This window comes from Leucopleurus acutus, assembly GCF_964270905.1.
Source record: "Leucopleurus acutus genome assembly, chromosome: 1".
In the NCBI taxonomy this organism is placed as follows: Eukaryota; Metazoa; Chordata; class Mammalia; order Artiodactyla; family Delphinidae; genus Leucopleurus; species Leucopleurus acutus.
In genome coordinates, this window is record NC_139142.1 from 121,546,163 (window position 1) to 121,558,887 (window position 12,725).

General features: G+C 38.5%; 1 protein-coding gene across 3 annotated transcripts in view; it reads left to right on the forward strand.

Moving 5' to 3' along the window:
- The window catches only part of TMOD3 (tropomodulin 3), an 89,423-nt gene that overhangs the window by 24,530 nt on the left and 52,168 nt on the right, over positions 1–12,725 (forward strand). The window contains exon 2 of one of the 3 annotated variants that reach the window (XM_082841311.1): positions 6,043–6,094. The exons of 1 other annotated variant lie outside the window; for it this stretch is intronic. The gene's annotated coding sequence lies outside the window, so the exon portion shown is untranslated. Of the gene's footprint in view, positions 1–6,042; positions 6,095–8,536; positions 8,839–12,725 lie in introns of those variants that run through there. One more of the 3 variants, XM_082841312.1, reaches the window with a different exon arrangement.

The window sequence follows — 12,725 nt, forward strand, 5'->3', positions numbered from 1 at the left end:
AGGTTGAAAAGAATTTTTCAGAATGAAGGAAAAATTCTGGTCTGAAGCCCAGGAAATTCATAAGGGTGAAACTGAGGCAAGATGTTGCCGTTCACCGTTTGTTCACTGCATAAAACTCAACTTGATCTCAGTATGATTTCTTTAAGATCTAGCCTAGTTTATTTTAGGATTTTGTATGTAGTTTTACTAACTCAGTATATTAAGAAAATTCTTGCAAGAGGAAGAATGAGTCATAGCGATACTTCCCTTGGTAGAGAAGGAGAAAGAAAACCCTCAGTCTCTCCATTATATACTTGGAATGGATTCAGCATTTTGATTGATGGCTGAGCACTGATAAGTTTTTCCTGCAAGCCACCTCATGTCATATTTGATTTTGTCCACAGTATAACTGGTAGAAGAATCTTTTAGGTTAACCATCAGAGATAAAGAGCTCTGTAACCTGATTATCGTGAGAGACTTGTTTATGATGTCATTCCTATTTTAAGATTTTTTTGAGTTTGCAGTAACTTTTAAAAAAGCTTGAGCATTTCCTCCTCTGCCCAATCTATTAAACAAACAAACCAGAAAGAAGGCTGGAAAACATTTGGTACTGAGAAACGGGTGTGTTAAGGGTGTGGCTGGTGTGGCTGGTGTGGCATTCATCCCAGCACAGAGTGGGTTCCTCTCTGACCTTGCCTTGTACCTCTGTTGCTGCAACTCCACAAAGAATAAATAGAGAGGAGGTGGGCTACGACTGGGAGCTGGTTTGGCTGCTTTGAGCCAGAAAAGGAAATGGGGGTATCACATGGGAGCCACAAAGTCTCTCGGTAGAGTCTTGTTGAAAGATTGTTTTTGAAGTGCTATGAGTAACCTATGAAGTATTTCTCTTAATAGTCACAGAAATGACCTTGCTGCTTTCTACTTTAAGGTTGCCCTCAGTAACCTGCTTCCAATTAAATCTCTTCTCTGTTCTGGCCCTAACAAGTTTTTCCAGACTGCCCTCAGACTTCAGACTTTATTTTCTTTCCTTGTGCTTTTGGGATCTACAGATCTCATTTTTAAAAAATCGAGACGGCATCAGTTGCAGTGACAGGAAAGACGGGGCTGCTTAGCTAATCTCATACTTAGTGAAGGTTGGTAAGTTTCCATGGAACTTTTACACAGAATAATCAACCACCAGTTTCTCAAACTTCTGTGTGCTGAGCACCTACCTCACTCAGATGTGCCCACATCTGGGTCAACCATAGCATCCTAAGAACTCCGCAAAAATCATTACTTAATGCACTGCCTTTTACACTTCATTGTATAGAAGAGGCAGTGAACAGAACAGAAGGATAGATTTAGCATCCAACTTATTTCCTTTAAAAATGTCTTATTTACTACAAAAGTAATATACATAATAACAACTAAAATAAAATGGTTTTTAGTTTTTAGAAGGTAAATACTGTGTGCATAGTGCTTTGGACGGTGTGAGCACTAAGTACATTTTTTGGTTATAATTAGTGTTATCACTAATTAGAATCATAAGCTCATAAGAAGGAAATGACCTTATGAGACTCTTAAACTCCCTTGCAGTTGAGGAATCTGCTGCACAATATCCCAGACAGATATTCATACTCAGCCTGTGCTTTAGCAATGCCAGGAATAAATAGATTACTTTCTTTACTTCAGCCTTCTCCATCAAAGAGAATGTTCCTCAGACCAGCAGAGATGAAACTAAAGGCCGACATTAAATGGGACAACATTTAGATGCTTTAAATGTTAAAATCTCCAGGTAGAGATAACTTATTTTATAAGTATTTTTTGCGTGTTTATTTTATTATTTTATTTTATTTTTTTTGGCTGCAACATAATACATGTGAGATTCATTCATTTTTTGCACATAATCATAGTTGCTCTTTAATGTAGAATTGTCTTTTATAACTGTACCACAGTTCATTTGTGTATTCTCCTGATAGTGGACATTTGGCTCATTTTCTATTAGTTTGAAGATATTATGAGTAAATCTGCAGTGAGCATTTTTGTACATCTTATTTTATTAACACAAACACTATTTCTCTTGGGTAGATAGCTAGGAGTGAAATTGCTACACCATTGTGGTATGAGTATGTTTAGTTTTAGTAGATACTACCAAATACTTTTCCCAAGTGGTTGAATCAGTTTGCACTCCATTAGCAAATTATGAGTATCAGTTGCTCCACATCCTTGTCTACACTTGGTATTGTCATTCTTTTTCATTTTAGCCATGCTGGTAGGTATATGTATTTTTATTTTTAAAAAGACAAGTTATGAAGAAAAAAAAAGCCAGGCCATCTCAGCAATTTAATATGAGAAACTTAAAAATACAGAGTTAGGCAGCTCAGTCGAGTGTTAACTTTCCTATTCTTAGCTTAATTTATTTACTTCTTAATAGATAAGCCTCGATTTAGTTCTTAAACAACTTCTTAACTTAGATCTGATCTAGGAAGAAACATCATAAACAAAGCTACTGTCATATAAAGGTAAGAGGTTAGTGTTTCAATAATCTTGAATGACTACAGGTTAACTTAAGTGACTTTAATAAGTTCACACTTAGCCTTGAAATTAGATATATCTGCTGTTTTTTAGTACTTGGCATGTGCCATGATCTATTCTCTGTTGAGAATGTAGTAGTGAACAAAAGAGAGTCTCTGACTGAATATAGTTTAGATTTTAGTGACAAGATATAGATGATGAATCAATAAATATATAGCATGTCAGATAATAATATAGAGGGAAACACAGGGTAAGAAAATAGAGATTGCCTAGTGCAGTAGTGGAGGGGCCTGTGGGAGTTGGTATTTTGTATATAGTGGACAGGGAAGTCCTCTCTAAGCAATTGATATTTAAGCAGAGATCTTAAAGAAGTGAGGGAACAGGTCATTTAGCTGTTTCAGGGAAGAGTTGTCCAGGTAGAAGGAACATCAAGTGCAAAAGCCCTCAGGCAGGAGTATGCCTGGTTTGTTGGAGGAAGAGCAAGAAGATCAGTGTTGCTGAAGTGCTGTGAGCAAAGTGGAGAATGGTTGGAGATGATTTGAGGTTTAGTGGGGTGGTGGGGATTGTGTACGGCCTTGTGGACCATTGTAAAGCCATTTGGCTTTTATTCTGATTGAGATGAGATGCCATTAGAAGATTGTGAGTAGCAGAAGTAATGGAATCTGGTCAGTTCACACAAGAACCTGTACACAAATAGACATTTTATTTGTAGTAGTCAGGAACTGTCTTTCAACATCTGAATGGTTAAACTGCAGAAAATACATACCATGGAATACAATTTTAAAAGTGAACTATCGATACACAGCAACTTGGACGAATCTTTAGGAATTTATGCTTAGTGATCCCTAAGGTTACATATTGTATGATCCTATGTATATAGCATTTTTTTAATGACTTAATTTTAGAAATGGAGGGCAGATAAGTTGTTTGCCAGGGGTTAGAGAAGGAGATGGGTGTGGTTATAAAAGGACAACATGGGGAATCTTTGTGATGTTGAAACTGTTCAGTATCTCGACTGTAGTGGTGGATACACAAACCTAAAAGGTGATAAAATTGTATGGAACATACTATACACACATATACACAAATATGAGTACAAGTAAAACTGGAGAAATCAGAATAAGATCAGTGGACTGTATCAATGTCAGTATGCTCATTGTGATGTGCTATAATTTTGGAAAATGTTGCCATCAGGGGGAGCTGGACAACGTGTTCAGGGGACCCCTCTGTGTGGTTTCTTACAGCTGCATATGAATCTGTAACTATCTCAATAAAAACTTCAGTTAAAAAGAATAAGATAGCTCTGGTACCTTTGCAGAAAATAGACTATAGACTATATGGGCATTAGAGTGGGAGGAGGAGCCCCAGTTAGGAGGAGATTGCAGTGGTCCAGGAATGATATGTTGATGACTTGCACCAGAGTGGAAGCAGTGGAGATGGTAAGTCCATGATGTTTTAAAGATAGAGCCAAGATGTTTGATGGATCAGATGCGGAGTGTGAGAGAAGTCAAAGTTAACTCCAAAATTTGTGGACTGAGCAACGAAAAGAATGGAGTTGCTGTTTATTGAATGATAAAAACATGGCAAGAGCAGGTCTGGGGGAGAAAATTAAGAGTCTGTTTTGTTCATTCACATTTGAGATACCTGTTAGCCGTCCAAGTAGAGATGTTACATAGGTAGTTATTTTTAAGTCTGGAGTTGGGGAGAGAGGTCCAAATTGGAGATATAAATCCAAGAGTTGTCAATGTATGAAATCACCTAGGGAGTGAATATAGAAAGAGAAGCTGTCCAAAGAACTTAACTCCTGGGGGCACTCCCACATTTAAAGGTAGGAAAGAGGAGGAGGAACTAGCAAAGGAGAATGAGGTGGGAGAGTCAGAGAGATAAAGGGAGACCAAGAGGAAATAATGTCCCCATGGCCAGGTGAGAAAAGTGTTTTAGGATAAAGGAGGGATCTGTTGTCAGATGCTGCTTCTCATAGGCCTCGTAAGGTGAGGACTAAGAATTGACAGCTGCCTCTGTATCTTGATTGTGGTGGTGGTTGTACAACTCTATGCATTTATCAAAGCTCACAGAACTGTACGTCAGAATGATGTACAGTTCTATATGTAATTTATAAAACGTAATAATATACTATAGATAATTAATAAAATATTTTAAAATTTAAAAAAGAAGCATTGACAGCTGGATTTGGCACCATGCAGGTCATTGCTGACAGGGTCAGTTTGGGTGGAGTAAATGCTGGCAACAAAAGCCAAATTGGAGAAGGTATAAGAGAATAAGAGGGAGGGAACTTGGGGTACCAAAAACAGTTCTTTCAAGGAATTCTGCTATAAAGAGGAGCGAAGAAATTGTCGGGAGGGGGATGCAAAGTGTCTGGAGGGGGATATGAAGTCAAAGGAATGCTTGTTTTTAATTTGGGAGGTGTGTTACAGTCTGTATGCTGATGGGCATGATCCTGTAGAAAAAGGGCCCAATTATTGAAGTGATCTTGTATAAATGAGCATGGATGGGATTTGGTCACAGGCAGTGGGATTGGCCTTAGATGAGAGTCTGGACAGTTTATCTATAAAAACAAGAGAGAAGATAGAGTATATGGGTACAAATTTAGGTCGGTTGGTAGATGTAGCAGTGGGAGCTTAGTTATCTATCCTTTTATGATTGCTTCTATATCGTCAGTGAAATATTAAGGTAGGCTCTTCATCTGAGAGTGATAGATAAGAAATATTAAAGGTCTGAGGGAAAAGAAGAAGTAAAATAGTCAGATTGTGGGAGAGTGACTGGATTAGGGAAATGCAGTGAGATTAGTAGGCAGCACTCTTTGATGTTAGTGGTGATAAATATTAAATATGGCTGGTCAGTTGGTGTGTTTTTCTCCTGCTTTATCTGTCACCCTGGTACAGGTGAGAAGTAGGAAGAGCGTTTTAACCAGGATTGGGGTTTTGCTAGAGGAGTTCCAGAGAATTTCCAAAGAAATTGAGAGTTATGGAGGGGTACAATTATTGGTAATGATTAGAGCTAGGTTACAACCATTGGGATGTAGAGCTGAGGTAGGGCAGAGGACGGGACCATCAGAAGAGAGAAGGTCAAGGAACTCAGAGACTAGGTGTTGAGGGTCAGCAGTGTGGATCTTGAAATCACAGTGATTGCTGGGTGCCAAATTCATGATCATCTCTTCTTCAGCAGTTTGACTATAAGTATGAAAAATATTGGAGGGAAAAATAAGTTTGGAACAGTAATTGTATAATATTTTTAAAAAAATCATGACAGAACATTTGCTTGTTTCACTTTTTAGTCTCAGCTCTTTGCAAAAGATGATGCCAGAAATAGTATTAACATAGACAGGCACTTTTGTTTAGCCTACAAATGTATTTAAAGGCCATAGCCAGCAACTGTTTTATTTAGTAATTTTTAATTGGTTTATTTTGTTTCATTAATTGGTTATTATTATTATAGGTGTTCAAGATTTGTCATATGAGAACAGTTTACAATGTGGATCTCAAAACAAACGATTATGAAAATATTAACCAAGAACCATTTTTTTTTCAGACCTAGAAATAGAGGTGGCATAGGGCCATGTTCAGCTCTTCAGAAAAAATAGGTATGGAACAACAACAACAAAAATTATTAAATACTAACTGAAATTAACACAGAGGTCATCCCTTAGGGCATCTTTTGTCCTTATCTCCTTACAGCCAATCTGTGAACAAGTCCTTTTGGCTTTGCTTCTGAAATATGTCACATGTTTTTTCCCACTTCTGTCTTCACAGCTACAACCTCAAGCAAAGCCACCATTGTTTTTCACCTAGATTGCTGCTGTTAGCAGAGTCCTAGGCTGAGAGAGTTGCGAGAGACCTTTAGATCTTGGCTTAAAAGTCACCTTTCAGAACAGTATCTGAACCACTTAAAGTAACTTTCCCAACCCTCACTTCTCCTATAGCATTGTCCTGGGTTTTTCCTTACCATATTTATTGCTATCTGTTATTACCTTGGTTTTTTGTTCATTGTTTTTTGTCTTTCCACCACCTTCAAACTGGAGCAAGGAACTTGTCTGTCTTGTATACTTCTTATGCCTATTGTCTGGAACAAGTCAATTCCTGGTACAGAAGATGTTCAAAAATATTTGTTGAATGACCAGTAAATATATTGGAAAACAAATAATCACCTGGGAATCTTGTGACAGAAAAAAAGAAGTTTCTGATCTGGTGGGTCAGGTTGGTTCAGTACCCAGGGGTCCTAGGAGAAGCCAGTGAGGAAAAGACACGCAGTCTTAAGCCCAGCACATCTGAAGAGTAAGGCTTGGTATCTCCCAAGGAGGAAATTCATTTCTACTGAAAAGAAAATCGAATCATCATCAGGGGCATGTATTTAATTTCAGAGGTCTGGTGACTGATAATCAGACATTTTTCTTTAGTTTTAACTAGGGAAGATTAGACAGCAGAGAACTCTTAGCCAAAATGGTTTGACACTGAGGGAAGAAAAGATGAACAATGCAGAGGCTGTAAAGGATTAGCAGAAGTATCAAGGACTGATTATCAGTGCCTTTTTAGTTGTGATAAGGGAAATAGAGTGAGGGAGCAAGAGAGATACTAGATACCTGGGGCAGGTAGAGGGAACTACCAAAAAAGGGAAAGGAGAGACTGATATATGATCCAATTAAATCAAGTTTGGCTTAACTATGTGTAACCACGTACTGCACCTGTTGATGGCAACCCAGTAAGAAATGAGATCTAGGAGAGAATCTCTCTTCCTCAGGGGGCTTACAGTGTCCAGCAAGAGAGACAGAAGATGACCTAATTCACTGTCATTGTTGGTTTGACATGAGATAGAGGTTGTCTTTAGGAGTAGCTGGCCAGCCATCCTTGGGATAGGATTTCATGTGATGGTCCTCAGCCTTGCTTTTGCAGAGACCTGATTTCAATCCACCAATAGGTGCCTACTTTCTTAAAAAGTGACCCGTACTAACCACACTCATAAAAGACTGGTGCATAAGTCAAAACATCAGTTTATTAATCTACAGTGAGGAAGACTACATGAATAGCCAAGTTTTAATTAGAAGATTACTTGGTGTGAGCATGGAGAGGAACAAGGGGAATTGAGTGATGTAAATGTCGAATGACATCAGGCATTGGCCATCTGATGCTTCTTCAGATGGGACATATAACTGCAGTGGGAACCAGCCAATCACATCTGCTGGTCAGGATATCATGCCTCCTTTGTGCTTCATGAACATGGCCAAATCTTGCTTAATGAATCCCATTTTCTTATATCTGCCTGCTTACTGCCTTCTTTCCATGGTTATGTTACCATCATTCTATAGTCATTTGTTCTGTCTACTTTTTTGGGAAACATTCTCTTGTTGTATGTTGATCTTATCAGTTGAAGATACTAATCTTTCCTGGGGGTCCGATCAAACAGGAGAGCAGGGAAAATTTCAGGGAACCTATGTATGACATTTTTGCTAGGCCTTGAAGAATATGTAGAGGTTTGAGGACAGAGGTAAATGAGAAAGAGTGCATGCATTGTGGAGAGAGGGAATGAAATAAGCAAATGGCCTAGAGACCTAAAACTTTGGGGCCTATTTGGCCTATAGGCTATATGATGGTGAGCAGCCTGAGATAATATTATAATAGAAAGCTAGCTCGGACCTGGTTGAACTACATATATCATGCTGAGGAATTTGGACTTTATCTTGTAGGTCAGGGCTTGGCAAACTTTTTCTTTGAAGGGCCAGATAGTAAATACTTTAGGCTTTACAGACCATATGGGTCTCTGTTGCATTTATTCATCTTTGCCATTGTAGCACAAGAGCAGCCATGGACAATACGTAAGTGAATGAATGGCACTATGTTCCATTAAAACGTCATTTACAGCCATTGGCAGCAGGCCGAGTTTGGCCCACTGACACTGTACTTTGCCTAACCCCATTGAAGGTACTATGAGTCTATTTTAGATTTTTGAACTAGAGAACAACATGATCACATGTGTGCATTTAAGAGAGAACAGATAAGAGTCTGAACTCTGAGCCTGCCCTGTTGAAATAGTGAAGAAATGGGGGTTAACACCTCATATTTTGAGAGAATGTAACTTTGAATCACGTAATTCCAGTTTTTTTCTTAATAGTCAGTGTCAAGACCTTACTCTATAAAAAAATGTGAAACTGAAGGCAAATAAGTGGAGATTGGTTAAATAGAGAACTATTTCTCTTAAAAAATTATTGTGGATCCTAGTGTTAATTGATTTTCGTGAAAACTAGATTGGCATCGATGGGAATATGGTACTGACTGCTTCAGTACAAGTTCTCTCTGAGTTCACTGTGCCTCTCTGACCATCTACCATGTGCAGGTATAGCTCTTCTACTGTTTTTCTTTTTTGTACAGATTTTTAAACATTTTATTTATTTATTTATTTTTGGCTGCATCGGGTCTTAGTTACAGCACACGGGATCCTCGTTGCAGTATGCTGTATCTTTCGTTGCGGCGTGCGGGCTTCTCTCTAGTGGCATGCTGGTTTTTCTCTCTCTAGTTGTGGCGCATGGGCTCCAGAGTGCGTGGGCTCTGTAGTTGAGGCATGCGGGCTCTGTAGTTGAGGCGCATGGGCTCAGTAGTTGCAGCGCTTGGGCTTAGTTGCTCCACGGCATGTGGGATCTTAGCTCCCTGACCAGGGATTGAACCTGCGTCCCCTGCATTGGAAGACGGATTCTTGACCAGCGGGGAAGTCCCCTTCTACTATTTTTCTATGTTTGAATCTCAGAGAAACCTTTGGTTACGTAGTGCTGTGTCTCCATTTTGTGCAAATGCATCATTTAGGTATTAAGACTGCCTCTGTATTAGTTTAGAACAATTAAGGCAGTTCTACCTGGTGCTGATGCAATGATAAATATAAATGTAAATATGGCATCTGAAATCTCACAACAGTGCTTCATTTAAAGTGATCCCAAAGATCTAGAATACAGCTATTTAAAAAGTATCTAAATAGAAAGCTAAAATTTAAAACATCTGTGAAATGAGATGGCTGAGAATCCACCTGGAAATTAACAGGGTCCTGAAAGTCTTGGGTGAAAAATAAGGAGGATTCTAGAGACTAGTAATACATGAAAAGGAAGTTGGTTAATGGAATGAAAGCTTTTGGCCCAGAATACTCCAGGAGTTTCCTTATGTTCCTCGGTATTGCCTCCGCTAACTGAAATCCCGTGAAGCAGTGACAGAGTGAAAAGGAAAGCATACCACGGCAACAGTTCCCATAGACTCTGGGGACAATTTTAACTAAGTTCTTCAGCCAGTGAGTAGGACAAGATAGACTGCTGCAAGAATGTGAGGCCTAGTCGTCAGAATTTACAAATTTATGAAGTCAGTTCCTCTAGAGCAGTGCCTCTCAAAGCCTAGTTCCTGACCGGCTGTATCAGCACCACCTGGCAGCTGGTTAAAAATGCAGATTTTTCAGCCCTACCCTATAGACCTATTCAATCAGGAAACGGGGTGGGGCCCAGGGGTGGTGTCCTAACAAGCCCTCCAGGGGGTTCTGATTCAGTCTAAAACATGAAAACCACTGCTCTAAAAAGTGAGTTAAGGATGGAGAATTAAACAGTCTGATCAAACCAGAATTTCAAGTTAGAAGATTTTCTACATCTTCCTGAAAGTTTACCTAACTTATCTGGCAAAACTAACTTTTGCTTATGTACAACCTTTAGAAAAAAAAAAAGACTGAGAATATTATGCTTAAAAAAATCTATTCCTGTGCTGTGTAGATTATGCAGTGTATTTTTATGAAATGTATTTTACATTAGCTTGGAGATTAAAAAAAGTTCTTGTAGACCCAGTGTAGATTTAAGATAACTTTTCTAGCACACTGGTTGAAACCATGCAGAATTTGTTCCCCTTCCAAGATACAGATGGCAGAGGACAAGCAAGAGAGGACATGTTATCCATGGGACAGAAAGCAGAGCAAAGCACGGCTTCCAGAGCTTCCCTTCTTAAGGAGTTCTGAGCTTCTCTTGCTAATACTTGGCACAGTGTCAGCACACAGATAATCCTCAGTAAAGGATGAGAGTTGAGAGAGAAGGTACAATCAAGTTAGAGACTCTGAGCATGTGAACACTTGTGGTGAGTTTTGAGCAGCATTAAATAGGATGAGCAGCAGTTGTTTGCTTTTTACTGAAGCAGAATTGAAGCTTCTGGGAAACTCTGGTATAGTACCTGGAAGTTCTTGGCAAGATTTCATAATCCGAACTTGAAGGAAATGCCTTTCCATTGCTTTGAAAAGGAAAAAAACAAGCTAAAGAAGTAAATTCCTTAAATAATTAAATGAAAATAATTAAATGATATGTTTCCCCCTGGAAATACCTTAATAAACTAATGAGTTAAAAGAAAATGGTAGAGATTTTGAACATATAACTGACAAGATTAGTATCCAGAATATAGTAAAGAGCATCTATTTTTTTTTTAAAGATAACATAATATAAAAATGGGCAAAGAGGGCTTCCCTGGTGGCGCAATGGTTAAGAATCCGCCTGCCAGTGCCGGGGACACAGGATCGACCCCTGGACCGGGAAGATCCCACATGCCGCAGAGCAACGAGCCCATGCGCCACAACTACTGAGCCTGCGCTCTAGAGCCTGGGAGCCACAGCTACTGAGCCCTCCTGCCACAACTACCGAAGCTCATGTGCCTGGAGCCCGTGCTCTGCAACAAGAGAAGCCACTGCAATGAGAAGACCGCGCACCTCAACAAAGAATAGCCCCCCACTCGCTGCAATGAAGACCCGACGCAGCCAAAAATAAATAAACTAAATAAATTTATTTAAAAAAAAACGGACAAAGATTCTTCACAGACTAAGGAATACCACTATGTCTAAGTGACTAAGGCCAAGAACGTATGAAAAGATACTCAACCTCATCATAACTCAGCAAAATGCAAATTAAAACCACAATGAAATATCATTTCACATCCACCAGAATGGGCAAAAAACCCCACAACAACTGATAATATCAACAATCAGCAAGGATGAGCAACATGAAATTGTCATGCATTGAATCTTCTAGGAATGTGAATTGGTACAACCACTTTGAAAATAGTTTGACGTTACCTAGTAAACTTGAGTAATACCATACCCTTTTCCCAGCAATTCCATTCCTAGGTTTGGACAACTTGGAGAAACTCTTGCACATGTATACCAGGAAATAGGTAACAGCAGAAAAGTAGAGAAGGAAAGACTACAAGTAATTCAGATGTTCATTTATATAACAGTATATGATATAGAAATGAAAATGAAAGAAGTTCAGCTCTAAGCATGAACTCAAAGCAATGCTGAGTGTAAAAACCAAGTCACAGGATACATACTGTGTGAGTCCATATATATATATATATATATATATATGTGCAAAAAATAGCAAAACTAAAACTGTTTAAAGATATGTACGTTTAAGGTAAAACTGTAAAGAAAGTAAGGGAATGATTAATTCAGAATTCAGTACAATGGCTACTTCTTTGGAGGGAAGAGATGCAACTGGAAAGGGGAACGTGAGAGTACAAAGTAATGTTTTCTTTCTGAGGCTGGGTGGTGTGTTCATGGTGTTCATTTTATTGATCTTTAAGCAATACTGTAAACATGCTTTGTGTGACAGATTTTACTTTGGAATAAGGAGCCATCTCTTGGAGTAACCTGTTTAGTCACTCTAAGGAATATCGTGTTCCAAACCTATAGACCCTGGGTGGCATATAACATTGCCTTTGCCCCTAACACCTCATTCCTATCATATTGCCCATTATAATACCTTATTAGTAGGATGACCGTTGAATTTATGGCCCAAACTGGAACACTTGAGGGTAAAGTGAGGGGATGCTCAAAATAATATGTATTTCTTTGAAATGCTTATTGAACAAGAAGTTGGTTTTATTCTGTGTTACAAACCTCAAAAATAAATTATATTAAACTACATTAAAAACTTTTTGGATTGATTGTCCAAACATTAAAAAATAGTGAAAACTAAATAATTACTCATGGTACCTATTCATGTACTTTTATCAATTTCTTACCCTTATCTGTCTCAAATACCATATCATTGGTATTTTAATAAAGGGAGTATTTTTTCAAAATGTTCTATTTATTTTTTCTCCTAAAATTGCCTGCCACCTTCTTTATTTTATTTTATTTTTTTAAGTGAATTATTTATGTATGTATGTATGTATGTTTGCATTGGGTCCTCATTTTTGTGCACGGACTTTCTCTAGTTG